Here is a 27,327-nt window from a genome sequence, read left to right as displayed (position 1 = left end):
TTCTTCTTCTTCTTCTTCTTCTTCTTCTTCTTCTTCTTCTTCTTTTTCTTTTTCTTTTTCTTTTTCTTCTCCTTTTTCTCCTTCTTTTTCTTCTCCTTCTTCGCCTTATTCCTGTCCTCCTCCTCCTCCTCCTCCTCCTCCTCCTCCTCCTCCTCCTCTATCCTCCATCATATAATTTTCCCATGAGTTTTAGTATGTTATAAAAAAGGCTCCAATTAATTTATTAGTGCATTCCTGCTGTTGCAGATATCGCTGCGTGATGACGTCATGCGTTGGGACGTCTTTTATACTTCGCACAGAAGCAAACACGGGATATTTTTGCTTGCAACAGTAATTGTAAATTCTTGTTCGCACATATTAAGTGAAAAGCGACGTCACTGTCTCAAAGACAGAAAGTAACTGTGTTTGACATTCCACAAAGCTTTATTTTTTTAATGAAATATCACCATTTTCTTTCCTTGCATAATGTGAGAATTAATGCACCTTCATTGGGCGGTGTATATTAGACAGCTGCCGCAATCGCTGCAGACAAAACATGCATTACCTCTTTTGCGTTGTAATCAAAGTGTTATTTTTTTCCTCAAAACGGTATCTTCATTTAATGACAGAAGATGCGTTGTTCAGTCTTCAAATGTACATGAGGCCTTGAAAACAATCTGAGCTACAAGGAGAGAAAAAAAAAATGGTGGCGATTTCTGGACGGCTGGAGGGCGTGGCCTGTAGAATGGGAGGTGTTTATGATTCACGGACAGACAGACAGGCAGACCCACAGATGCGAACTCAGCTTTATACAGATATGTATATGTATATATATATATATATATATATATATATATATATATATATATATATATATATATATATATATATATATATATATATATATATATATATATATATATATATATATATATATAATTCCAGCAACCTCTGTCCGTGTGTGACCGTGTGTGACCGTGTGTGACCGTGTGTGACCGTGTGTGACCGCTGTTTCTCGACAACCACTGGTCCGATCTAATTGAAACTTGCCAGGTATATTGCTGGGGACCTGAGGATGTGCCTTTTCAAGGGTTGATATTAATCGGACAAGTGCTTCCAAGGTTATGGCCATTTATTTACCAACCAATGACAGGACACGTTGCTGCGGCCATTAATTTACCAACCAATGACATGACACGTTGCTGTGTAGGCGTGGCTGCGGAGGCCAGTGCGCGGCCGGCGAAGACGTCACGGGCCGTGCTGGTTTCATGGCAGCGAATGTCAAGGCAAGCAAAGCCAGGGAGGTAAACTTGATTTTAATTTGGATTTTAATTAACTCTGTGTGTAGAAGTGTGGTTGTCGCGCGAACGCGAGAGCGAAGGAACAGCCTGTGTGGTTGTCGTTTCTGGCTCGCGGTTTGAGGTTTTTTTTATGCACTTACGGGCACGTATCTACGCGGGCATGCACTAACATATATGTATATATATATATATATATATATATATATATATATATATATATATATTTTTTTTTTCCAGCAATCTGTGTGTGTGTGTGACCGCTATTTCTCGACAACCTCTGGTCCGATCTAATTGAAACTTGCCAGGTATATTGCTGGGGACCTGAGGATGTGCCTTTTCAAGGTTTGATATTAATCGGACAAGTGCTTCCCAAGTTATGGCCATTTATTTACCAACCAATGACAGGACACGTTGCTGTGCCCATTTATTTATCAACCAATGACAGGACACGTTGCTACGTAGGCGTAGCCGATGGGGAAGAGAACCTCAGCCGCGTTCGCCATTACGGGTTTTTCGCTTCTCTTTTTCCTTGCGAAATGGCAAAATACGTTGGTGCTGATTGAATAATTGGCAATTAAAACTAATAATTTATCAAAACGTGGGCAGATACAGCAGCCTCCGCATTCTTGCCCTGGACGAGGAAACAAAGAAGAAGCGCCGTTTCCTGAGCAATGTTGTTTATGAAGAGGTGCTAACGAGATAAAGGTGTGTACATGGAGACAATTTTTATTATTATTTATTTATTGAAGAAAAATTGTTCAGAAAAAAATTTAACAAAAAAAGTGCACAACTTTTTTTTTGTTTCCAATTGTCAAAACGGTGTGGCCTTTGGAAGTGTTAAGGAATTCAGCTCCACTCAACATGCTTGCCAACAAAATACATCTGAATTTGGTGGTATGCTTTGCAAACTATTTTTTTTTTAAACTATTTTCAAACTAAAACAATTCAAACATGGAATACCTAATGACACTGTACTTTCAGGTCTCCTACAAATCCTACCGTCTCCTACAAATTTTTTTTTTTCATGTACGGGCACGCGAGAACGAAGGAACTGCCTGTGTGGTTGTTTCTGGCTCGCGGTTTGAAAGTTTTTTTTTTTTGCACGCACGTTCGGGCACGCACGTTCGGGCACGCACGTTCGGGCACGCACGTACGGGCACGCACGTATGGGCATGTATTAGTACATATAAATAAAGCTCTTTTGAACCACTGACTGATTCACTGACTCACTGACTGCTTTTAAAGATCGGGACCTTCCGGTTGATGTAGATAGCTGAAATTTTGTGTGCCGATGGGCATCGAAGCCGGCACACTGGGAAAATTCAGACTCGTCGGACAACATCCGTAAATGAAAACTTAAATAAATGAAAATAAATAAATGAAAAATTAAATGCAGGTGAGCGACCCGAGACAATTGGGAAGCACGGGAATTTTGCATGCCGACAGACATTGAAGCCAATACACCCGGAAAAATCACAGAACCATCGGAAAGTATCCCTGAATGAAAATATAAATAAATGAAAAATGAAATGCAGGTGAGCGACTCGAGACAATCTGGAAGAATGGTTCGTATGCTTACACGTTGTAAGCATACCCGGCTAATATGTACATATACATCATTGTACACCGTCCTTACCTTTTCCATATCCAGGCACTGCACAATGTCAACGCCGGGGCGTGGAAGGGAAGACAAGCGCCAAAAGGGTGCATTCAGTTTTCACTCCGTTCACTTTTTACTTGGCAAAATTTTTTTTTTGCCAAGTATGTTGGTCTGTTTATGACACGATTTTTGGCCACAGTTTTCAAGCAATCGTTCTGAATTTTTTTTTTGTGAGTAGGTGACCAGCCAAGGATACAACGCTTAATTTTAGTGAAGATCCGGATCCGGATCTGAGAATTTTTTCGTGATTCTTCACCGTTGAAAAATCAAGGACAAAAGCGATATATTGCACAATATCTCAAAAGATTATGCTTTGATTCACATGAAACTTGGTGGACAGGGTGAGAGTGCCACTCAGAAGAATTTATTCTGTTTTGGTGAAGATCTAAGTCCAGATCTAGATACGATAATTATTTAATTTTTAAATGATTTCTCACCATTGAGACATGGGGCTAAAAACAATATTGCATGATATCTCAAAAAGTTGTCAATGGATTTGGATGAAACTTGGTGGACAGGTTGGGTGTGCGACAAGGACTAATTATAGCTCTCATACGAGCCTCAACAGTGTATACAAAAAAAAAATTGATTCGACTTTGGTGAAGATCTGAATCCGGATGCGGATTCGAGAATTTTTTAAGTGATTCTTCACCATTGAGGAATGGTACCAAAAATGATATATCGCACAATATCTCAAAAGGTTATGGATGGATTCCACAGAAACTTGGTGGACAGGTTGGGTGTGTGAAAAGGATTAGTTGATTCAACTCTGCTAAGATTCAAATCCGGATCCAGATACGAGGATTTTTAGAGTGATTCTTCACCATTGAGAGATGTGGCCAAAAAGTTTGCATCACGTGATATCTCCAAATGTTGTGGACGACTTGTGACAAAACGAGGTGGAAGAGTCGGTTAGGCGACGCGAGCAAGCCAAATAGATTTTGGGTAAGGTCCGGATTCAGATCTGGCCTATAAGTGGGATATAAAATTTAAACTGTTCAGCCTGGCGGAGGTATGTTCTCTACGGAGTGCTGTTCCGTTTCGCCAAGTGTCACTCTATGAGTGATTTTTTTTCATTTATTTGCTTTCTTGTTTGTCTGGGTGATATCCTTTGAGCTAGGAAGCTGAAATTTTGGGACAAAAGTGAAGATGTGCTTTGGAAAAAATGTTACTTTTTATTTTTTTTGATTAATCAATTGATTGATTAATTACTTAATTATTATTAATTACTTATTTATTTTCGTTCTCAACTGGGCAATATCTCAGGCACCTTTTGAGCGAGGAAGCTGATAGTTTAACATGACAGTGAACAAGTGATTTGGCTATAAAGGGTATTTTAGATATATTGATGAATCAATTAATCGATTAATAATTATACATTTTTTTGATGAATTACTTAATTTTCAAAAAGTTACAGATTCGGATGAAACAGTGGTGGTTTTTGTATGCTATTTGCCAATTGATTAAGAAATCAATTATTTTATGATATTATTTTTATTTATTTTAATTATGCAATTAATCAATCAATTATTATACACCTTTCCCAATTCCGTCTCCACGTGCTGCGCCCCGGCAATGTCACACGCTGGAGGATTAATTTTTTTTATTTATTTGGCATGGGAGCAGTGTACTTTGAATGTACCTGTACTTGTTTAAGGAATTTTTTTTACCTCCGCCACCAAAAGTGAACGATGTTATGTTTTCACCCCTTTCTGTCCGTTTGTTTGTTTGTTTGTTTGTGTACAAGATATCTCAAAAAGTTGTGGATGGATCCGGATGAAATTTTGTGGACAGGTTCGGTGTGTGACAAGGACGAACTGATTATATTTTGGTGAAGATCCGGATCCAGATCCGACAATATCTCAAAATGTATTGGATCAGATATGTTCTCGTGGATCAGGCATTATGTGGCGGAGGTATGCACTCCACCGAGTGCCCTTCTAGTTAACCTCCGCCATCGAAGATCGGAGGTTACTGTTTTCACCCCTTTCTGTTTGTTACTTACGAAATCTAAAGATTTCGTAAGTATATTGATGACTTCCGTTTCTGTTTGTTTGTTTGTTTGTAGACACGATAACTCGAGAACGGAAGAAGCTACCAATGTCAAATTACACCACATGATTCAAGAGGGTGATGGCAAGTGCTGATTAGATTTTGGTCAAAATCGGTCAAGGTCACAGTGAGGTCAAACATCCAAAAAATGATAACTCGAGAACAGAAGAAGCTACCAATGTCAAATTACCCCACGTGATTCAGGAGGGTGGTGGCTAGCGCTGATTAGATTTTGGTCACAATCGGTCAAAGGTCAAGGTCACAGTGAGGTCAAACATCCAAAACATTCGATTTTTGATTTGGTACAGAATCGTCGTAGAAACTTCTGGTTTGCGTCGCTACCTTCTCTAGAGACAGCTTTTATTAGACAAGGTCAGCGGTCAAGTTGACGATTTCGTAAGTACCAGTCTATGACTGCTTGTTACTTACGAAATCTAAAGATTTCGTAAGTATATTGATGCCTTCCGTTTCTGTTTGTTTGTTTGTTTATTTGTTTGTAGGCACGATAACTCGAGAACGGAAGAAGCTACCAATGTCAAATTACACCACGTGATTCAGGAGGGTGATGGCTAGTGCTGATTAGATTTTGGTCAAAATCGGTCAAAGGTCAAGGTCACAGTGAGGTCAAACATAATTCCGTAAATTCATGTGGAGAAATGGAGTATTTTTGCTTCGCTCGACGTTACGAGTTCATTTTAACTTCGATTTTAATTTTGTCTTCGGTTTTTGCGATCGCTTAGGACGCTTAAAACTCGGTTGTCGAAATTCTGGTAAAAATCGGATGTTTTGGAGACTTTTTAAGATTGTATAAAAAATATTTCACTCGACGCGTCACGGGTCGTCCCATGATGCAGTGCGCTCGAGCAGACGCGTCGTTGAGTGACGTTAAGGTTTTGCTTGGAGAAATGGAGATTTTTGGCTTCGCTCGACGTTACGAGTTCGTTTTAACTTCGATTTTAATTTTGTCTTCGGTTTTTGCGATCGCTTAGGACACTCAAAACTCGGTTGTCGAAATTCTGGTAAAAATCGGATGTTTTGCAGACGTTTTAAGATTGTATAAAAATATTTCACTCGACGCGTCACGGGTCATCACGTGATGCAGTGCGCTCGAGCAGACGCATCGTTGAGTCACGTAAAAGTTTTCCGTGTGCGCGCTGACGGTGTTTTCGATAAAGATGGTGTTTAAAAGTCATTTTTTATCCCAATAAAGGTTATCGTCGCATGCCTGACTCGCTAAGCCGTCGGATTATGTAAAGATTGTTGGTGGATGGCCGAATATTACGGTTTTGTGACTTTGATAAAATAATTGCATGGAGAAATGGAGATTTTTGCTTCAGTCGACGTTACGATTTTTGATGGTTTGGTACAGAATAATTGTAGAAACTTCTGGTTTGCGTCGCTACCTTCTCTAGAGATAGCTTTTATGAGACTAGGTCAGATGTCAATTTGACGATTTCGTAAGTACCAGTCTATGACTGCTTGTTTGTTTGTTTGTGAACAGTATTACGGAAAAACTCCGACGGATTTTGACGAAACTTGGTGGGGGGATTAGGTATCGTCCAAGGATCATTCCATTAGATTTTGGACTTGGTCCAAAATCCAATACGGCCGCTATGGCGGCCATTTTGAAACAATATTTGAATTTTTTTTTTTTTTGCATTTCTACATGTTTTAAGTGATTTCCAACCCCCCCCCCCCAAAAAAAAATTGCTTGAGAAAAAAAATATTTTTGCAACTTTTTTTTCAACAAAATTTCGATTTTTTTAATTTTTTTTTTTTTGCATTTCTACATGTTATAAGTGATTTCCAACAAAAAACATGTCAAAATTATAATTGCGGCTGATTTTTGAACTTCAGGTGGATATACCCACGTAAAATAAATTTCTGTCTCAAGGAATCTAGTTATGACAAATGAATTGAATATGTAAAAGTTAAAAGGGAAAGTTGCAAACTATAACTCTCTGAGCACTGTTGACGTCAAATTGAATGAATAGGATATCAGGTTCACTTGAGTGACCTTGCAGTATTGGCGGCAGAGGTTTTGCACTCTACCGAGTGCTCCCCCTCTAGTTTTTTTCTGTTTCGCCAAGTGTCACTCTCTGAGTCATTTCTAGTTTGTGTATTTATTATCTTGCCAAAACGAAGTTTTTGCAAGATATGTTAGTCAGCTTGTATGTTTTTTTTATTAATTTTTTTGTCTGTAATCACGTATCGATCACTCTGCAGAGCACAGTTATCATTGGAAATTTTTGTAACTTCGCATATCAGAGTCCTATGGAGGTCCCTTTCAGCGCATAAAATTTTCAAGGTCAAGGTCAAAGGTCAAGGTCACTGTGTCACAAATCAGGGGAGTCGACGAAACCCTTATTTTTTGAGTAATTTTGATCAGATTGTCTTCAAACTTCATGGGAATATAGTTCATGGTCTGGCGCTCAGCTGATTAATTTTTGGTGGCGATCGGCCTTGACCTTCATGGTTAGCGCTGGAGGTCGAAAGTTTTTGACCCCAAGGTCAAATTTTGAAATCTTAGATACCATATCGAGTAATACCTCGTATGAAAGCGCTTGATAAGTGCTTTCCAGATCTGTCAAAAGTTTGACGCTATGACGTCATTTGATGCCGTCATGACGAAAAAACGGATTTTTCATGAAAATTTTATTTCCTCAGTTCTCATCAAAATCTCTTGATATTTCATGTACAACGGTCCTGGAGAGATACCATTAACCGTACGAAAATATAAAGGTCAAGGTCACAAAAAGGTCAAGCATCAAGGTCGACGAAACCCTTATTTTTTGAGTAACTTTAATCGAATAAATAAGTCACTCATGTTCACATTTTGGCAAGATACTGGTCACCCTGGGGGTGACATTGGTTTATTTGTTTGTTTGTCGTTCATCAATATATAAATAAATAATAATTAAAAAAATATATATATATCTCAAAATGTGTACGGATTCGGACGAAATTTGGTTACAGGTTGGGTGTGTGGCAAGGACAAATTGATTAGATTTTGGTTGAGATGCAGATCCGAGAATTTTTTTTACGTGATTCTTCACCATTGAATGACAGGACCAAAAACGATGCACAGTACTGTATATAGCAGGTCATCTCAAAATGCTTAGTGACAAATTCAGACGAAACTTGATGGACATGGTTGGCTCTTGACTGTGGCAAAAATCGTTCAAACATATCACAGAAACCGTGGCAAAATGAAGTGTAATGTATGAGTAAAGGTTCACACTGATGAGTGCCTAATTCTAGATATACAGAGCGAGTGAGTCAAAGAACCACACAGGTATTGACAGAATGCAGAAATTTGAAAGAATTGGAAGAAGAAAAGTGAAAGAAAGAAATGGAGGCACACCATCCACACCGGATGCACACACACCTTCAAGAGAGTGCAGAATTAGAAAATATAACAATTGTGAGTGAAAAAAAGAGACAGCGATTGAGAAGAATGATTTATTGTGTGTTCTGCCTGAAGGTAGGTGTTTGGCTTCTTGGCAAGGATGATAGTGGGTGCTTTGCCATTGCCTTCCCAGCAGTTAGGGGAGGAATTTGTAATTTGTTTGTGGTACCGGTGATAGCTCACCTACTCTACGCGAAGGACACCGTGGGATATTATAACATCCACCAACTAATGTTAGCAGATGGGGACACCTGGCTTAACGTCCATCCGAGGGACGGCACACACATCGATGAATCGCCCTGCCAGTGAAACACTGGAATGACAGTTTGTAGCTGGGTCGGAATTCAAACATAGGCTGAACAACTAAGAGACGAGCGTGTCTACTTGGCCATCCTGCCAGTCCCTTGAGATATGGATAAGGACAATTTCGAAAGAACAAAGAGGGAATAAAGGAGGGCTGCATGAAAATGGCAATGAGCCATAAGTGAAGGCATTATTTTTTTGCAATTCCTCGTTTATTTTAACGTAAGTACTGTGCGCACTGAAAACATACATGTGCATGTAATTCTTCATTCTTTTATATTCTCATCAAATCTCTCATCTTCCATGGTTTCCCTTTTCCCACAGTTCGTTGATACGCTCTATTACTCTCTTCTCGTTTTCTCCCTTTTCTCCCACTCTTCTGATTCCTGTACTTTTTTTTTCAATATAATATACTGATTTGCTCCAAGGTGAGGCCAAAGGTAAATGGGTCCTGAATTATTCTGGAATTAACGACGTCATAGATCATGACATGTTAATTACAACACTTCAATTAATTTGAATAAATAAATAAATTACAAACTTACCTTACAGACCTACTCAAGTGATGTGTTTACTTATAAGCAACTTTGCCAGGATGTTCTTGATATGCCATAAGTTACGTATAGATGTTTCCAGTATGATTTATGTAATTTTTTTTTGAATGAATTATACCCAACTGCCAACAACATGATTACAGTACCACATATAAATGTACACATGGGATTACATCTTCCCTGGCACAGAAATGACCTCGAACTGCCAGAAGGTTGGTTTCAATCTCAGATGACTAACTTTATTTTCCCATTTTTTTTCCCCCCCTTCCGGCATCTGCATGTAATCTATACATATTTAATACCCTTCTCTGATCGATTGGTGCATCCAATGGCACAGCATCCTGTCATTTTAATAAGAATGATGAGCTATCGTGTGCTCATTCAATGAACAATCGATGGAAACAAAATGGCAATTTCTGGGAACAAGCGATAAGAAATTTCTGGGAAGCGCCATGTTGTACTTCTCATATATTATAGGGACTCTGTCCAAAACCACACTGGTTCCAATTTTTAACAATTCCTTACAATGCCACATCTGTCAGGAAATGAGAGGAATCAAATCACTGGATAGCTTCAAGCAATGCCTTCCATTGGCCAGGTTGCACGCTCTAGGCTATTTAACCTGAGAAGAGGAACTGTGTATGACCTCAGAAGACGTTACAAGCCACTGGATCAACAAGAGGTGGATGTTTCGGGCCAATGACTCTTGCTCAGGACTGACATTAGCATAACCCAACTACGCAATTGTTGCAAACTTCCCAGAGTACTGCAAACATATACCCTTAACCGCGCAGGATAAGTGACAACACCGTCTTGAGGCATCTCCGTGATGCATGGATCCGTGCTCATTGTCCCATTAAACGTCCAATACTTGCACCCGAACCACACCAACAGCAGCGTTGAGGCACAGTGAGGCTGGATTTTGAGAGTTTTACTGGATGGAGGTGATTGGCAGTCTGCGCTCACCCTGCAGAAACCTTGGGGTGGGGTGGGGGACAAATTACGTAAAAGTCCGAAGTGCAAGACTAGAAAGGGAGGTGGTAGAATACAGAAAGACCACTGACCTGTGTGAGAGTGATAGGCACAGAGACTCAGCTTCATCATGGAAGATAGCAATGATTTTGAAGGCCTTGGATTACACAGCATCAAATCAAAATTTCTTACTTTTGTGAATATATCCTGAGGGTGAATGCGGCAGGATGAACCAGTTTTCTTTGACACCACCCTTTGATACATTTCTTTAATTATGAGTTGTGTTACATGTCGACCTCAAGGCACCACAGTGAGTATACGTATTAGTGAGGCAGGAGAGGGAGAGGTAGGGAGAGCTGTGGACAGTGTCGGAGATTGCAGAAGAGCTAGGGGAGAGGGCAGGATGAAGGGAAGGAGAATATGAGGCTTGGTGGTGATGGGATGAAGCACAGTAGTGAGTAATATGAGAGGGGGTCAAGGGAAGTAGATGATTGGAAGAGGTGGAGAAATGAGTTGGAAGAAAGAGCTGGAAGAGAGAGGGCAGCAGGAGGAGGCAGCTTTATGGATGTGAGGGAGGGGGATAAGTTTAGAAGGGGGAGAATTTAGGGAGAAAGGTGTGGGAGGAGCTTTGGAAAAAGGTGATGGGGGAGAGAGAGCGAAGTTTGCTTTGAGGAGAGAAGAGGTGGCTGATTTGAGAAAGAGTGGTGAGAGGGAAGCTTTGAGAGAGAGGGGAGACAATGAGAGAAGGCATGGCCATGGGGGAAGAGGAAGAGGGTGGTGAGAGGGGAAGGATGAGACTGGGTAGTGGTATGGTGAAGATGGAGCAGGTGGGGGGAGGAACAGGATTTGAGGGTGCAGGAAGAGGGGAGGGTTGATCAGAGGATAGAAAGAGCATAAGGGAGGTATTGAGGAGTATAATGATTGAGAGTCAGATATCTGTTGGGTTGGAACGGAGCCGAGAGATGTTTGATCACCAAACAGTTTGGGACACCAGAGGAGGAGCTGTTAGTATAGCAGAAGACAGTGGAGAGGGAGGTGCTAAGAGAGGAGGTAGGATGAGGGGCAAGATGGGAGGGGTAAGGAGGAGGTATAACAGGGGGGGGGGAGTTAGGAGGAAGTCGATGTGAGGAGGTGGAGTAAATTGGCACTGAAGATGGACAGAAAGAACGATTAATGGAATACGCTTTCACTTAATGGAATTTCACTTAATGGAATTAATTAAACGATTAATGAAACAGCCATTGAAAACGGGTTCTTGAGATTTTCAACTCAGAGATACGTTTAAAAATGCTAGAGGAGGGATGGAATAATGGCTTCTGAAAAGAATGGAGAAAGGAAGAGCTTGTAAGAGTTGGAATTTTTAGAGATGGAATGGTTGAATGATTGATATGAAATCAGTCTTTTGAAGAGTAAGAAAATAAGTGAATTACAACAGAATATAGAATTCCACACAGTTGGATGGGATGATAGGCAACCGTGGCCACCCATGAGAACTGCTGAGCCTGGCAAGGTTTTTGCTCCTTGGTTACGCGTTGCCTTACCATTTGCAAGGCAACCCTAATTAGGAGTCACGCCCTCAACAGCCACCTGTTTATTTATTATGTACGGCTGAGCGAACCATTGATGGCTGTTGGCTAATCACGGACCAAACACTGGAGCAAAACTTCCCATCGAAAGTTACACATGATATCTGACCAATGGAGGAAAGGACAAAAGCGAGCAGGCCGGAAATGTTTAACAAGAGCGAGAATTACTTTGCAGTACATATCCCTTCCGGTCCCAATGAATGTTCGGGAGATAAAAATTAATTTGCGTTTAAAGCACGATACCGGAACCTAAAATGAAGAAGAAGAAACCCTATAACCCACCATGTTTGGGTCCATTCGGCAAAATATAAGGACTTCCGGTTCTGGGTTTGGAGCATTGGCAGGTCTCCTTGGGGGCTCCCTGCTGACGATCTCAAAGTTAAGTTTTCGGTCGTTATCTGTCCCGTTTTAACTGTTTATTTTCTTACCTACATGTTGCTGTGTGTTCCTAGTTCGGTTTTGTTTCAAAAATCGTGCTATTTTGTGAGATTTCGTCGAACTTGTCTTACTGGGTGCTTGAGGCCTATCCTTGAAGCTTGAGGCCTACCCTTTGTTCCCCTCGGTGTACAATCGTGTTTATTTGTTTTTTCTCCCCATTATCTTCAATTTCTATCTTTCCCACTTTCTTAACGTCCCCCATCCCAACTAATCACTCTATTTCTTATCTAAAAATAAATAAAAACGCTACCCTTCTTCTTCTTCTTCTTGTTCTTCTTGTTCTTCTTGTTGTTCTTCTTGTTCTTCTTGTTCTTCTTGTTCTTCTTCTTGTTCTTCTTCTTGTTCTTCTTCTTCTTGTTCTTCTTGTTCTTCTTGTTCTTCTTGTTCTTCTTGTTCTTCTTGTTCTTCTTGTTCTTCTTGTTCTTCTTGTTCTTCTTGTTCTTCTTGTTCTTCTTGTTCTTCTTGTTCTTCTTGTTCTTCTTGTTCTTCTTGTTCTTCTTGTTCTTCTTGTTCTTCTTGTTCTTCTTCTTCTGCTTCTTCTTCTTCTTCTTCTTCTTCTGCTTCTTCTGCTTCTGCTTCTTCTGCTTCTTCTTGTTCTTCTTGTTCTTCTTGTTCTTCTGCTTCTTCTGCTTCTTCTTGTTCTTCTGCTTCTTCTTGTTCTTCTGCTTCTTCTTGTTCTTCTGCTTCTTCTCTACAACACTTCCATGACCTAATTTGTTGAAAACTCTCTCAAACATTAATAATAACAAAAACGATCTCTTATAATGCTTCATCTTCCTCTTTCACATGCGTGGTACTCTTCACTGTATCAGAATGCACTACTCTTCTGCTATTTAAACAGACTGCTCTCAATTCGACCTTTCCTTCATACCTTGCCTAAAAAATCGAACTATTACAGCGTTTCTTCTCTCCATTCTCTGAATTCGCCTTTATTGCATCCCTCAAGAAATGTGTTTAATCGCATAACTGACCTAAAACTTAAAAAAAAAAACAGTTTGCTATGAATATTCGCTTTCCATCAACCATTCTTTTTTTCCAACTTCAGTGCCATTTGTTCCCAGTGCTTTAGTGCCACTCCTCTCACTCTCACTCTCAAAGCAACCATCCCTCTCTTCCCTCTCCAAGCCTCCCTCTCACCTCTCTCAAAAACTCCCCCCTCACCTTTCTCCCACCATTCATCCCCACCACTCATCCTTCCCAAAGTTCCCCACCCCTCTCATCCACAAAGCTGCCTTCTTCCACTGCCTATTCACCTCCATCTCTTCACTCCACCTCCTCACATCCTCAAATGCATTCTTCCCCCTCTCTTGTCCCCCCTCTCCCCCAGCACCACAGAGCCTTTTCTCCTCCTCATTCGGCCCCCTCCCCTAGCTATTCTGCAACCCCCACACTCTCAACAACACTCCTTACCTCTCCCCCTCGGCCCTTGTCCTACCCTCCCCCTCCCCCCCACCCCTACACCCAAAGCCTCCTCCCCAACCTCTTCATTAAGAGTATGGACCTCAAATATCCGGGGCCTTCACTCAAACCTTTCAGATCTTTCCATACAGGTTGCCACTGCCAAACCAGACATAATCTGCCTAACAGAAACTTTCCTCCCCCAAGACGTGTCTGACTGCCAAGTATCTCTCCCTGTTACTCCCTCTTCCGGTTTGACAGACCTGAGCCTCGCCCTGGTGGAGGAGTTGCTCTCTTCATCAAAGACTCTATTCCTCACTCTCCATGCACTGCCCTCACTCCCCCACACCCCCAGGAATACCTCTGGCTACGGCTTCCCCTCAACTCCCACCTCATGTTTATATGTGTACTGCACCGTCCACCAAATAGTGATGACTCCATCTACACCTCACCATCTGAAAACATGGACCAACTTCTATCTTCTCATCCAAACTCTCTCTTCCTCATATGTGGTGACTTCAATTGTCATCATGCCAGTTGGCTAGGTGTGGGTACCTCTCTCACCTGTCATGGCACCTCAGCAAAAGCTTTCTGCGACTCATTGGGACTGACTCAATCGGTCAACTTCCCTACCCGGATCTCAATCAATGGTACTCCATCTCTTCTGGATCTGATTTTGACAAATTTCCCTGACAATATCTGCTGCTCTTCTCCGCTCCAATCGGTTCTTCTGACCACGTCCTTGTCAAAGTGGACATCTCTTTGGCTATTATCAGAAAACGCCAGGCTGAACAGGTTGGTCGGTGGTCTTTCTGTCTTCTACCGCCTCCTCTCCAGCCTCGCCCCCCCTGCTCTCTCTGCGATTTGGCCACACCACATTTCTGCAGGGCGTTCAAGGTCCGCCAACAACCCCCTTCTGGTAAAACTACCAAAATCACGAATCACTGCTCACCTTCACTCTTTCATTCCTCTTTTTTCCCGCCTTTGGAAAAATAACTCCCTCACTCTATTCATTCCCATTCTTCCCTCCAGGCTTTCAAAACAGCTGTTCACCACGACCTCTTATCATCCCCCATCCAAATCCTCGATCTTTTCTACCCCCGATAATCCACCCAAGCCCACTTCCTTCAATTCCCCTGCTTTCCTTCCTGAAAGTCGCTGTAATATCCATTTTTCTATTCCCCATGTTCCCCGTCCTATCCCTCTCCCTTCCACAGATCTCCAAATGTCGCTGTTCCCCACTATTTTGTCCTTCCCACTCCCTCCCCTCCTGTCATGCCCCCCTTGATGTGCGTTGTGTGTTAGCTCTCATACGAGCCTCGACAAGGTATACGAAAAAAAAAAAAAAGCAATTTTCATTCACTGATATCTTTTGTAGACAAGAAACCAATAAAAACAATGAGGATAACAAACCGGAGATAAAAATTAGTTTGCTTTAACGCACTCTCGAGCCAAAATGAAGAAGAAAACTTTTATGACCCACCATGTTTTGTTTGTTTCGAGTACGCTTTGCCTATTTCATATTTACAAGCTCAAATGAGCTCAGATCCTCGTCCTCTTAATGATGAAAATATTAAAATAAATATGACGTCATTGTGATATATCAGGTTTGCTATTAAATTATCTGTGTTAATGCCCGGCTTGATTCCCGCACACAAGATTCAAACAGCTTGCCTAGTTTCGGAGATAATGATACAGGCGATTTCCATTAGCGGCGATATTATGACGTCAACTTTTTTCTAGGAAGAATTTCCAGAATCGGAGATGGTTACTGCCTGCGCGTGGGCTTTCTGCATATACATGGCAAGTTTCACGAAGATCCGATGAAAACTCTGGGCTGTGAAACAAAAAATAGGAATAACGTCATAAAAAATTGATATGACGTCATAGTGATGTATCATATGTGCGGTAATTCATCTTTGATAATGCCCTGTTCGATTCTCGCAAACATAATTCAAAAAGCTTGCCTCGTTTCGGAGATAATTTTTTAGGCGATTTCCATTAGCGGAGATATTTTGACGTCAACTTTTTTTTCTCGGAGGAATTTTCAAAATCCGAGATGGTTACTGTCTGTGCGGGGTGCGGGGTGCGGGGAATTTTTACATATATATGCCAAGTTTCAGGAAGTTTAGGTGAAAACTGTTGGCTGTGAAACAAAAAAAGTCTACAAGAAGAAGATTAAGAACAACAACGTGAGTAAGACTTGGAGATCCTCCACGAGGATCTAAAAACTAGAAGGGCACTCGGGAGAGCGCATACCTCCGCCCCATAATGCCTGATCCGTGAGAACATATCGGGTCCAATACGTTTTTGAAACATCATGCTATATGTGAGCATTGAGATATATCAAATATCTCAATGGTGAAGAATCACTTAAAAAAAATAAACAATTCTCGTATCCAGATCCGGATTCGGATCTTCACCAAAATTGAACTGATTCGTCCTTGTCCCATACTCAACCTGTCCACCAAGTTTCATCCAAATCCGTCCACAATTTTTTTGAGATATCCTGCACACAAACAGACAAGCAAACAGACGAACAAACAGACAAACAGGGGTGAAAACATAACTTCCTTCCACCTTCGGTTTCGGAGGTCATCACCCCATGTACGTACATGACACAATAACATGTGTACAGCTTAGATGTGCATATATAATACATCGTGGTTATATATCTGTTATCATTGCAATTGCACTGGGCCATGGACTAACACATAGGCCTGAGGCCTGCCGATCTATGCTGCTTCATGCAATGGTGATGCATTGTTTTAGTGGAGTGGAGTCAGGGCAGCTGAAGACTGACCCGTGTATAATATGTGATGTTTCCTCAGTTTAAAAAGGGCAAAACTGTGAAAAATCGACGAGACGCTCTGAAACTCGACTTTGCTCTGTAACTATCATTATAAAGCCATGTTCCAAGTTTCACTTGAATATGTTAAAGTAGTTAGGGAATTTTAGCAAATTGTATTGACCATCTGTGAAAAAATTGCTTACCAAAAAATGTCTTCACTAACGTATTCATCTTGGTGTCTACTAACACCTATCAATTAGTGCAAACCCAAATCCTTGTGGAAAATCCTGGGGAGGCAATCAAAGTTCGGGTGCTCAGAGGGCCTGCGCGAAAAAAATCGGAAAATGAACTTTTGCCAATATTGACTTGTGGGATGTCTAACTAGGGGTTTTTTGGGGTGCTGAATTGATTCCAACCATTATTTTTTTTAGAAAAAAACACCTTTCTGACATCGTAATTGTAAACAATTTTACATCATGTAAAATGTATTTTATTGACATTTTTTAACAGAACTGTGCTTAATGGAAATGTTATTTCGTCAGCTTTTACAACCTTATTCATCAAACTCCCCAGTATCTTCCTCACTCCTCTTGTCATCCAGCTGATTTATGTTCAGGCAAGAGTTACCATGACAGATGCCGCAAGTAGAAATACACTTGACTCCTTGCTTTTTACAGCAGCACCTGAGTGAGCTGCAGTCCCCCGCACAGTTGCAGCTGGCAAACGTCAGGAGGTAGTCTGGTGCAATTGGGTCTGTAGAAGGGACTGGTGCATATCCTTTCTCAGTGAGTTGCCATCCATAGTCCCGGGCATCCAACGATGGACTTTGCAGCATCAGCCAGTCTCTAGTCTGGAGGTAAGCTCGGAGAGAGTGCTGTGCTGCAGCTGCTGTTGTCAGGGGGAGTTTCTCAGGTTTTATGCTCCCAGTAGCAGCTCGCTTGCTGAAGATGTCGAATCTCAAGTCTTCCAAGTCTTTGGAGGATTTCCCATGGAACATGAGCATGAAAAGATCACAGCCTGCTTTAATGATATCACCTTTCTCAGCTCGGATGTACATAAACACGTCCATTGCCCTCTCTGCTTCATCAGTCTTGTAGAGCTTGCTTAGCAAAGTTGGTTTGCTAAACCCAAAAATTGCAGACACTGTATCGCAGCCAGAGAAGCTGTGCAAGAAGATGAGATACCTCCGTTATATCTCTGGGAGGACCTCACGGATCTTTCTGACATCGTTAGATGTTTATTTGGCTGTCGTGAGGAAGATCGGATGGTCTGCAACATGATGAATCAGCATAACCAGGACGTCTGCGTCCTCAGCCCTCACCTCGACAGGGACTCTCTTGCCTCATCTAGAGCTGTGCGGACGATGGAGGTGTCAAAATCATCGGAGCATTGCTGTGCACCGATTCCATTCCTACTAAATGTCTCAGCAAAGAGCAGAATGAGCTGGGCTTTGTTGTTCTTTTTATCAAGGAACTTTTCTCTTGCAATGATGATTTTGAGATCCAGACGAATCTGAATGTCACAGCATGCATTCTTTGTTCGTCTCAAGTGGTCATGGTCCTTGGTGGAGCTGCCATATCCGTCAAAGACCACCGTTATTCGGAGGCGATGGCTCCCCATGGACTTCACAAACAGGAGGTAGCTCTCGGAAACATCCTTCCAAGTAAGGTTAGCCTCCCACTTGACATTGTGCAGGAGCCACCCACCATCACCCACAAGGCTTGTGCATGGGGGTTTGTTCGACAGGTGCCACACATGCCTTCGGGGACCTTGCTAGGGCAGCCTTGTCTGGCTTTCGCAACTTTTGATTTTTGTCAAACAGAGACATCGGTTTTGGCGTCAGCTCAAAGTGCAGAGCTTCCTTGGTCTTGACTTCATGCTCACTGATGACAATGAGGCGGTTGAATAGCTTCAGTGAGTCAATGACCAGCTTCTCGCCATTGACTTTGTGTCCAGATCTGAGGCTTGCAAGTGATTTGACCTTGTGTTTGGTTACCATTGCATCCACAACAGTTTTCCCATCCATCTTAGCCTGTATGGCTCTGCCAACTTCTTCTGCTTGATCAGCGTTGACTTGGTCTTCGGGAGTGCTGCTGAACCTAGTTGAGAAGGACACCAGAGTCTTCTTGTCCCGTGTAGCATCGAAAGGGTTGACTTCCTCCAACTACCCAACTATGGTGTTGACAGCATCGTTATCTCTCTTCATTTGGGCTCTTTTAACGTCGGTGTGGACAGGTACCCCACATTTGACCATGCTTCTTTCTAGCTCTTGGTGAATGAACGAGAAGTGGTTCAGAGTCTGAACCCAAGACTTATGATAAGACTCATTCCGATAGCAGCCTCTGTTTAGACCACCGGAGGATTTTGCAATCACTCATGAGTGTGGTTTCTATCGTGATGTCGGTCCATGTGCCGGACCATTCATGGTCTGAGAACCTGACTACATGGTTGCCGTACAAAGTGAATTTGGATGGAGTTTCCTGGAACATGGGACTCTCCTGTCGCTGATGCATCAGCTGTACATACAGCCTTGCTCCCTTTGCGTACTGATGGTGGCCCGCTGCTGCGAAGGTATTGAGCATTCCAATGATGCAGCTGAGATGACCTGTGTGGTCTGGGACATGCTCATTCCTGATGAATACCTTGATGAGGTCGATTCTGCCATAGTACCAGACCCAGAGTGCTGGTGTCCTTCCTCCTTCAGCTAAGATCTTCAATCTCTCTGCCATCCTCTCCTCGAAGACAATGACTATCATTGGTGCATATGTTAGATTAGAGGAATTTTGATGACCTGTTGCCTCATCTTTTGCAGTCCTGATGAAGTCCTCCATGTCTTTGTACTCCTGCTCACTGAAGACACCTCTCAGCACGAACTTGGCAATTCCTGCAGATGCAAGAAGGTGAAACCGAATGGCCTTGGCATAAGCCCTGCCTGAGAGGATGTGTTCTGCTGTGGTGCTGCCTGGATAAACTAGCTGTATGACCTCTTGCAGCCCAGAGCCAGCCATTACCATCCCAATGGACCCTAGGAAGCTTTTCAGGAGGTGAAACCCACTTAGTCTTGTGATGATGGGCAATTTAGACTGGAGGACTATCTGCGTTGCTTTCAACCATATAGGCAGGTCGAATGTTATGAGGGCAGGAGACGGACAGCGCCGTAGGCATTCCATTCGCGTGGTGTAGATAGTGCTGTACTTGTTAGGGTCACCCTCGATGATTGGAAGAAACTCATTGAGGGACTTCTCCTTGCATTCAGGTCTGTATAATGACTTCATGAAACCATACAGTGATGTGTTTTAACATTAATAGGTTCACTCTACGTTGAATATATTCAACTTCTATTGAGTTGGTACACAATAATTTTATAGCTAAAAGCTCTTAGCTAATGTCAGCTAACACAGAGAATTCTACTGAGCATGAGCACAAGTATAACCAACAACAGAGCAGTGGTTTCAAAAATGTTGTATGCTGGTTTCAGCACAATTTGAACAATCTGAATCAGTTGAGCCAAATTACCGCAAAACACAGTCTGAGATATCTAAAAATGTATCATATCAATATTTTATGGCCAGGGATTCATTTTTCCTCAAATCTAATGGTTGGAATCAATTCAGCACCCCTAAAAAACCCTGAGTTAGACATCCCACAAGTCAATATTAGCAAAAGTTTAATTTTCTGATTTTTTTTCGCGCAGGCCCTCTGAGCACCCAAACTTTGATTCCTGCAGATGCTGTGCAAGAAGATGAGATAAAGCTCCCCATAATTTTCCACAAGGATTTGGGTTTGCACTAATTGATAGGTGTTAGGAGACACCTAGATGAATACGTTGGTGAAGAAATTTTTTGGTAAGCAATTTTTTCACAGATGGTCAATACAATTTGCTAAAATTCCCTAACTAAAGGGTAGGATAGGCTGTCGGCCGGCAGTATACAAACTCCTGTTTTAAGCAGTACAGCGGGCTATTTTTGTCTATTAACCAAAAAATTCCCATTTTACGTTTTTATTACCGTAATTTAATGAACTACTATGAAGTAGCATGTTGTACCACTGCTCTCCCGATTATTGGGTGGTCGCGAGACTACCGTTATTCTCAGGTTTTCCATGTGTCTGTTTGTTTGTATGTAATGGACAGCTCTGGAGGCCAGAGGAGTCGACCGATTTTGATGAAACTTGACTGGTACGTGCATACCAGGATCTAGTTGTATGCTTTTGAGCACCGTTGCTATGGACACCACTGTTGCCTAGCAACTGGACTTTGAAATTTTTGAAAAAATCTGAAAAATATTTTTATATATATATATAATTTTCGAAAATCCAAAATCTGCTTCCGCGCTTTTATGCGCACTATAATCAACCTCTTTGTCAAAAATTTTCAGCCCGATCCGTCAAAAACTGTATGACTAGTATGCAATAATATAGCGACCACCCATGTCGCCTGCCGGCTTGTTGTAATATCAGGTTACATATGAATTGATATTTGTTCGTATTTATCGATCGTTGTCAAAATCTTATCTCGATACTGCAGAGTTTGCTGGGTTCACAGGCCATTGACATATTACGCTTCTTCTGATTGGCTCACTGGGCACATGTAGCCATTTCGAGAGTGCAGGTCAACTGAGTTGGAGTTCACCCGACTTCCGCTGAAAGCGCATGCCATTCGTGAAGTGGGCCAAGTGCCTACCTTACATTGGTGAACAAAATGAAGCTCACACGGCAAATTAGTTGAGCGGAAAGCGGCAATAACAGTTACTGCAGGTCGTGATATGGGGCTTCAGCTTGAACCTAAAGGGTTCAATGATCGTTCATTTGGAATCCCTTTCCTTGAAAAATTGATGATCATACCACATATAATTTGCAGTGTGACCACTCCTTGGCTTTTTTTTCACAAGATCTTGGCTATTCGTTGTTCACCTTGGCGTCTTGGTTTTTTATAGGTTTTCTTGGCGTATAGGTTTTCTATTATCATCGCTTTTCCGAAACCTTGTGAATACTTGGCTTTTTTCATTGGCTCACCTTGGCATTTATGAAAATGAGGAGTGGTCACACTGATAATTTGGCATGAGTGGTGTATGGTGTGGGTTTGACTTGTATGCAGTCTTGAATCGATGGACAGAATGAGCTGAAATTTGGTGTTTGCACTTCAGGTGTGCCCGGGACAGTTTCAGACATGATAAAAATCCATTGTCGTTTGGGTTTGGATGCAATTTCTCGATGTAAATGTGTCTTGTATAGCGCCACACCCGGTGGGAGAGTGTATCACTAGTCCCTGCATTTGCAGTATTATAATAGTATCTCTGTATGTAAACCTGATAGAATCGAAAACTTTTGGCTGATTTACATACATTCTCCATATTTTGTGCACTTTGAACCGACTGGACAAAATAAATTGAAAAGTGGTGGTTATACTTTCGGTGTGCATGATAACGTGCTACCAAGTTGGGATGTCTACCTCCATCTTAGACCTTTACTTTTATGTTAAAATGGAGAATTTTCACAAGAAGTGATGAATTATCATACATGTGTTGATGCACTCCTGCATCACTGGACGGAATAACTTGAAAAGTGAATGTTGTTGCAAAACAATAAATCAATCTCCCAGAAGTTGTACAAATCATTCTAAAATATGCCAGTACTCTGTGTTGTAGCATCATGAAAACGATATCATCATCGATGTGGGGGAATGTGTTGAAACGGGTGTGTCTCCTTGTTTGTGGGAAGGAATGAGTTTAAACTTGATGGTTGTACTCGGGGTGTTCATGGGAATGTTCTTCGTTGAGATAGCCCTCAAAGGAAGAGCAGTTGCGACAAGTAGAATGGAATGGTAGTGCTTTGTTGTAGTATATGAATAATAAACCTGGAATTGAGAAAAGTAACTTCTTCAATAAATCAAGTGGCCTATGACATCACCACCATCAGTGGTGGTGTAGTAAAAGTATCCAGGGTGTTTTTGTGACTGCTTTGGTATGTGGTGAAGGTGAAGGTGTCGAAAAAAAACAAACAACAAATTTGCTCTTGAAAGTAATTTAATGGAATAAACGATTCTGATAATGATTGATACTTGATTGAGTGAATGATTTAAATGCATTGTCCACATACCATAACATTCATGAATTTACACCAATAAATATCAGGGCTTTGAAACATGCATTTTGGTGCATGAGAGAGCGTCTAAACACCTTCAGCAGCCTGGGGCCGAGGTGTTCCCCATACCATCGACATTAAACATTTTCATACACCTACTTTTTATTCAGCATACAGGTATTTGAGAAAGTGTGGAGAAGCTTGGGTGTGGGGAAAAAAAAAAAAGTATGAAAAACCACAGGTGAGATGGAGGATGGACAGACAGACAAAGAGCAAACCTTTAAATCCACTCCAGGGAAACCGGTCGGGGCCAAACAAGCACGTTTATTCAACAAGCACCACGAGGTCTATTCAATCACCAATGGCAGATATTAACAATGGCAATCATGAACATGTATGTATTTATATTATGGATGGGCAGAAATCACAACAAAAAGGCACAAGAGTAATTATTCTTAAACAGTAAAGACTCCTAATGCTTACAGAGCCCACCTATACATTCCTATACCAGACACAGGAAATGGGCATCAATCATTCCAGGGAAATGTAGAGAGAAAACAAAGCAGATTGAGATCAGAGCATCGGTACGGCTCCTCCTCACCTTGCACAAATGTGTGTAAGCTCGTACCACGTGCAGACGTGCGGAGTGTGCAGTGTGCAAGCTTGTAATGCGTGCAGACTCGCACAGCATGTAGCGTGCAAGCTGGCACCACGTGCGGACTTTACGCTGTTTGCAAGCTTCCCCTTGTTGCCTCTCATGGTCCGAACAGGCAAATGTGAGCGCAGTCTTGGCCAAAGGACTCGGGGTGAGAAGAGCTTTATGGACGAGAGCGAGACAAATCAAAAGTCCCAGCACATTATACGAATCGAGAGCAGAGTCGAGACCACTCCAGATAAGACAAGTCGTGAGCACTCCGGCAGGTGACGTGTGGTGAATCGGAGGACTACGAGACAAAACCCGGCAGACAGGTCAAGTAGAGTATCGATAGCTCGGAATATTGAGATGCACGATGGATCAAGATGCTGGATCGAGACGCGTGGTGCATGAGAGCGCTTGCCGATCCACATGTCAATACTGCTTGAATGACTCTTGTTCAGAGTCTCTCCACAGGCATCCACTCTCCCACAGAGGTTAAAACCATCTGCTCTGGCAACAAACTTCATTCACTCGTTGGCAAACCCGCTCTCCTGCGGAGGTCAAACTGATCTGCTCTGTTCGGAGGTTTAGCTGTTTTGCATTCTGCAACCAATTCAACTTCTACATCATGTCACGGTGGAGGTCAAAACTATCTGAGTTTTTTTTTACAACCACCGAGAGAGGATGTGTTGTTGTCTTCCTTGAATGTCATCAATGACGTCGAAAGCACTTGACACGCGCATGATGTCAGCTGCAACAGCTCTAGGTTAATGATCCTGCAGCTCTAATGCTGGCTTTCCATTGTGTCCAAATGGGGGTTGGGAGAGGGGGATTTGGCGGGGGGGGGGGGTGGTGGAGGTTGTGCAAGCAATGAAAAGAAAAGTTTATTTAATTCCATGTCCAATTAATAATCTTTTGTACGAGTTAACAGGGTAATTCAAGTCAATTGTATTGAACAAATAACTGATTCATGATGTGTGGACTCGTGATGGGAGTAATTAGTGACGTGTGTGTGGTAGGGGGATGGTTTCTGATGTGGAATGGAAAAGGAAGGAGGTGTAGGTTTGAAGGGCAAAGAACAGGAATATGAGGAGTTACGGGATTGAAAGACGAACATGGCAAGGGACCGGCAATGGATTGACAGCTGGAGCCAAAGATGGATCCAAAGATGGATTCAAAGATGATGGAAGGATGAAAGAGAACTTCTACCTCATGATCATCCTCATCTACTTCTTCTATCTCATCTTCTTCTACCTCATCTAACATTCTACCTCATGATGCATCTCCCTTCCAAAAAGTCCCTCGAAATAAAAGGTAGGAAATCTATCTCACATAAAGTAAAGAAATATCTTCTTCTTCTTTTGGCTGCTCCCGTTAGGGGTCGCCACAGCGGATCAGCCGTCTCCATTTCGCTCTATCCGCCACATCTTCCATTGACACTCCAACCACCCACATGTCCGCCCTCACCACATCCATGAACCTCTTCTTTGGCCTTCCTCTTCTCCTCCTTCCTGGCGGCTCTATCCTCAGCATGCTTCTCCCGATATACTCCGTTTCCCTCCTGTGCACATGTCCAAACCATCTCAATCTCGCCTCTCTCACTTTGTCTCCAAACCGTCCTACCTGCGCTGTCCCTCCAATACACTCATTTCTTATCCTATCCATCCTCGTCACTCCCAACGAGAATCACAGCATCTTTAACTCTGCCACCGCCAGCTCCGCTTCCTGTCCTTTTGTCAGCGCCACCGCCTCCAAACCATACAACATAGCTGGTCTCACTACCGTCTTATATACTTTCCCCTTCACTCTTGCAGCGACCCTTCTGTCACAACTCACTCCTGCAACTCTTCTCCACCCACTCCATCCTGCCTGCACTCTCTTTTTCACTTCTCTCCCACACTCTCCGTTACTTTTGACAGTTGATCCCAAGTATTTAAACCCATCCACCTTCCCCACCTCAACTCCTTGCAACCGCACCATACCACCACCCTCCCTCTCATTTACGCACATGTACTCCGTCTTACTCCTACTGACTATCATTCCTCTTCTCTCCAGTGCGTACCTCCACCTCTCCAGGCTCGCCTCAGCCTGCTCCCTACTCTCCCTACAGATCATGATGTCATCTGCGAACATCATAGTCCATGGAGACTCCAGTCTGATCTCATCCGTCAACCTGTCCATCACCATTGCAAACAGGAAAGGGCTCAGAGTCGATCCTTGGTGCAATCCCACTTTTACCTGAAACCGGTCCATCATTCCGACCGCACACTTCACCGCTGCCACACTGTCCTCGTACATATCCTGCACCATCCTCACATGCTTCTCTACCACTCCCGACTTCCTCATACAACACCACAAATTCTCTCTTTGTACCCGATCATAAGCTTTCTCTAAATCCACAAACACACAATGTAACTCCTTCTAGCCTTCCCTATACTTCTCCATAAACATTCTCAAAGCAAACATTGCATCAGTGGTGCTCTTTCCTGGCATAAACCCATATTGCTGCTCACAAATCATCACCTCTCATCTCAACATAGCTTCCACTGCTCTTTCCCACAACTTCATGGTCAAGTCAGGTCAGGTCAGGTATGGGAGCATGGTCCAGAACAGCGCGTTGCCGCGTCCACTTTCCGCCGGTACTCCGGGGGCCTCCATCTGGCCTTCCCCCAGGCAGATGCCAGGCCCATCCCCATCTCCTTGAGATGCTGGTCAACCTGCTGCAACCACGAGGCACGTAGTCGGCCCATTGGCCTCCTACACTCATGAGACTCCCTCGCTGAGAGAATCTGGTGAGCAGGATCAGCGTCAGGAAAATGAGCTACATGTCCATACAGCCGCAACTGATGCTCACGAACCATGCAGGTTACAAATCTCATCCGAGTCTCTCTCAGCAACCGCTCGTTGGACACAAAATCTGATCAGCCATAGCCAAGGATTCTCCGAAGAGACCTGGTACCAAAGGAAAGTCTCCGTCTCAGATCATTGGTTAGAGTCCAAGTCTCGCATCCATAGAGCAAGACTGGAAGCACCAAGGACCTGAAGACTCCGACTTTGTCCTCCCGCACAGGTACCGGCAGCGCCACACCCCATGATCTAGTGAATCCATGACTCCCCAGGCCCGACCCAGACGTCTATTGACCTCTGACTCACAGCCAGCAGAGACATGAATATCACTGCCAAGGAAGGTGAATCTCTCCACGACCTCAACATCCTCACCACAAACAGACACAGTCATGGTGTGGCTTAACAACTTTATCCCTCTGTAATTTCCACAGCTCTGCACATCACCCTTGTTCTTGAAAATCGGAACCAGTACACTTAATCTCCACTCCTCCGGCATCCTCTCACTTTCCAAGATTTTATTGAACAATCTGGTTAACAACCCCACTGTCATCTCTCCAAAACACTTCCATGCCTCCACTGGTATATCATCTGGGCCAACCGCCTTTCCACTCTTCATCCTCTTCATAGCAGTCCTCACTTCATCCTTACTGATGCACCCCACTTCCTGATTCACTATCTCCACCTCTTCCAACCTTCTCTCTCTCTCATTTTCTTCATTCATCAGCTCCTCAAAGTACTCCATCCACCTTCTCAACACACTCTCCTCGTTCGTCAGCACATTCCCATTTGCATCCTTTATCACCCTAACCTGCAGCACATCCTTCCCAGCTCGGTCCCTCTGTCTTGCCAATCGGTACAAATCCTTTTCTCCTTCTTTTGTATCCAACTTCTCATACAGCTCGCCATATGCCTTTTCCTTAGCCTTTGCCACCTCTCTCTTTGCCTTGTGCTGCCACTCCTTGTACTCCTGCCTACTTTCTTCATCCCTCTGGCTATCCCACTTCTTTTTCGCCAACCCCTTCTTCCTTATACTTTCCTGTACGTCCTCGTTCCACCACCAAGTCTCCTTATCTTCCTTCCTCTGTCCAGATGTCACACCAAGTACCTTCCTAGCTATCTCCCTTACCACTTCTGCTGTAGTTGCCCAATCATCCCACCCCTCTTAACCACAATCCAACACCTGTCTCACCACCTCCCTAAATTCCATGCAACAGTCTTCCTCCTTCAGCTTCCACCATCTGGTCCTTGGTTCAGCCCTCACTCTTCCTCAACCTTACCTCCAAAATCATCCTATAGACCACCAATCGATGCTGTCGAGC

The 27,327-nt window shown here is 42.8% G+C and overlaps 1 protein-coding gene across 3 annotated transcripts in view; it reads left to right on the top strand.

The window, feature by feature from the left end:
- LOC147011929 (phosphofurin acidic cluster sorting protein 2-like) overlaps positions 1-27,327 on the top strand; it is a 145,770-nt gene that overhangs the window by 2,784 nt on the left and 115,659 nt on the right. The window lies entirely within an intron of this gene.

Source organism: Eptatretus burgeri, chromosome 15 (assembly GCF_056783735.1).
Source record: "Eptatretus burgeri isolate ZD-2024b chromosome 15, Ebu_testis_v1, whole genome shotgun sequence".
NCBI classification, from domain to species: domain Eukaryota; kingdom Metazoa; phylum Chordata; class Myxini; order Myxiniformes; family Myxinidae; genus Eptatretus; species Eptatretus burgeri.
This window is presented reverse-complemented; position numbering and strand designations above follow the sequence as displayed.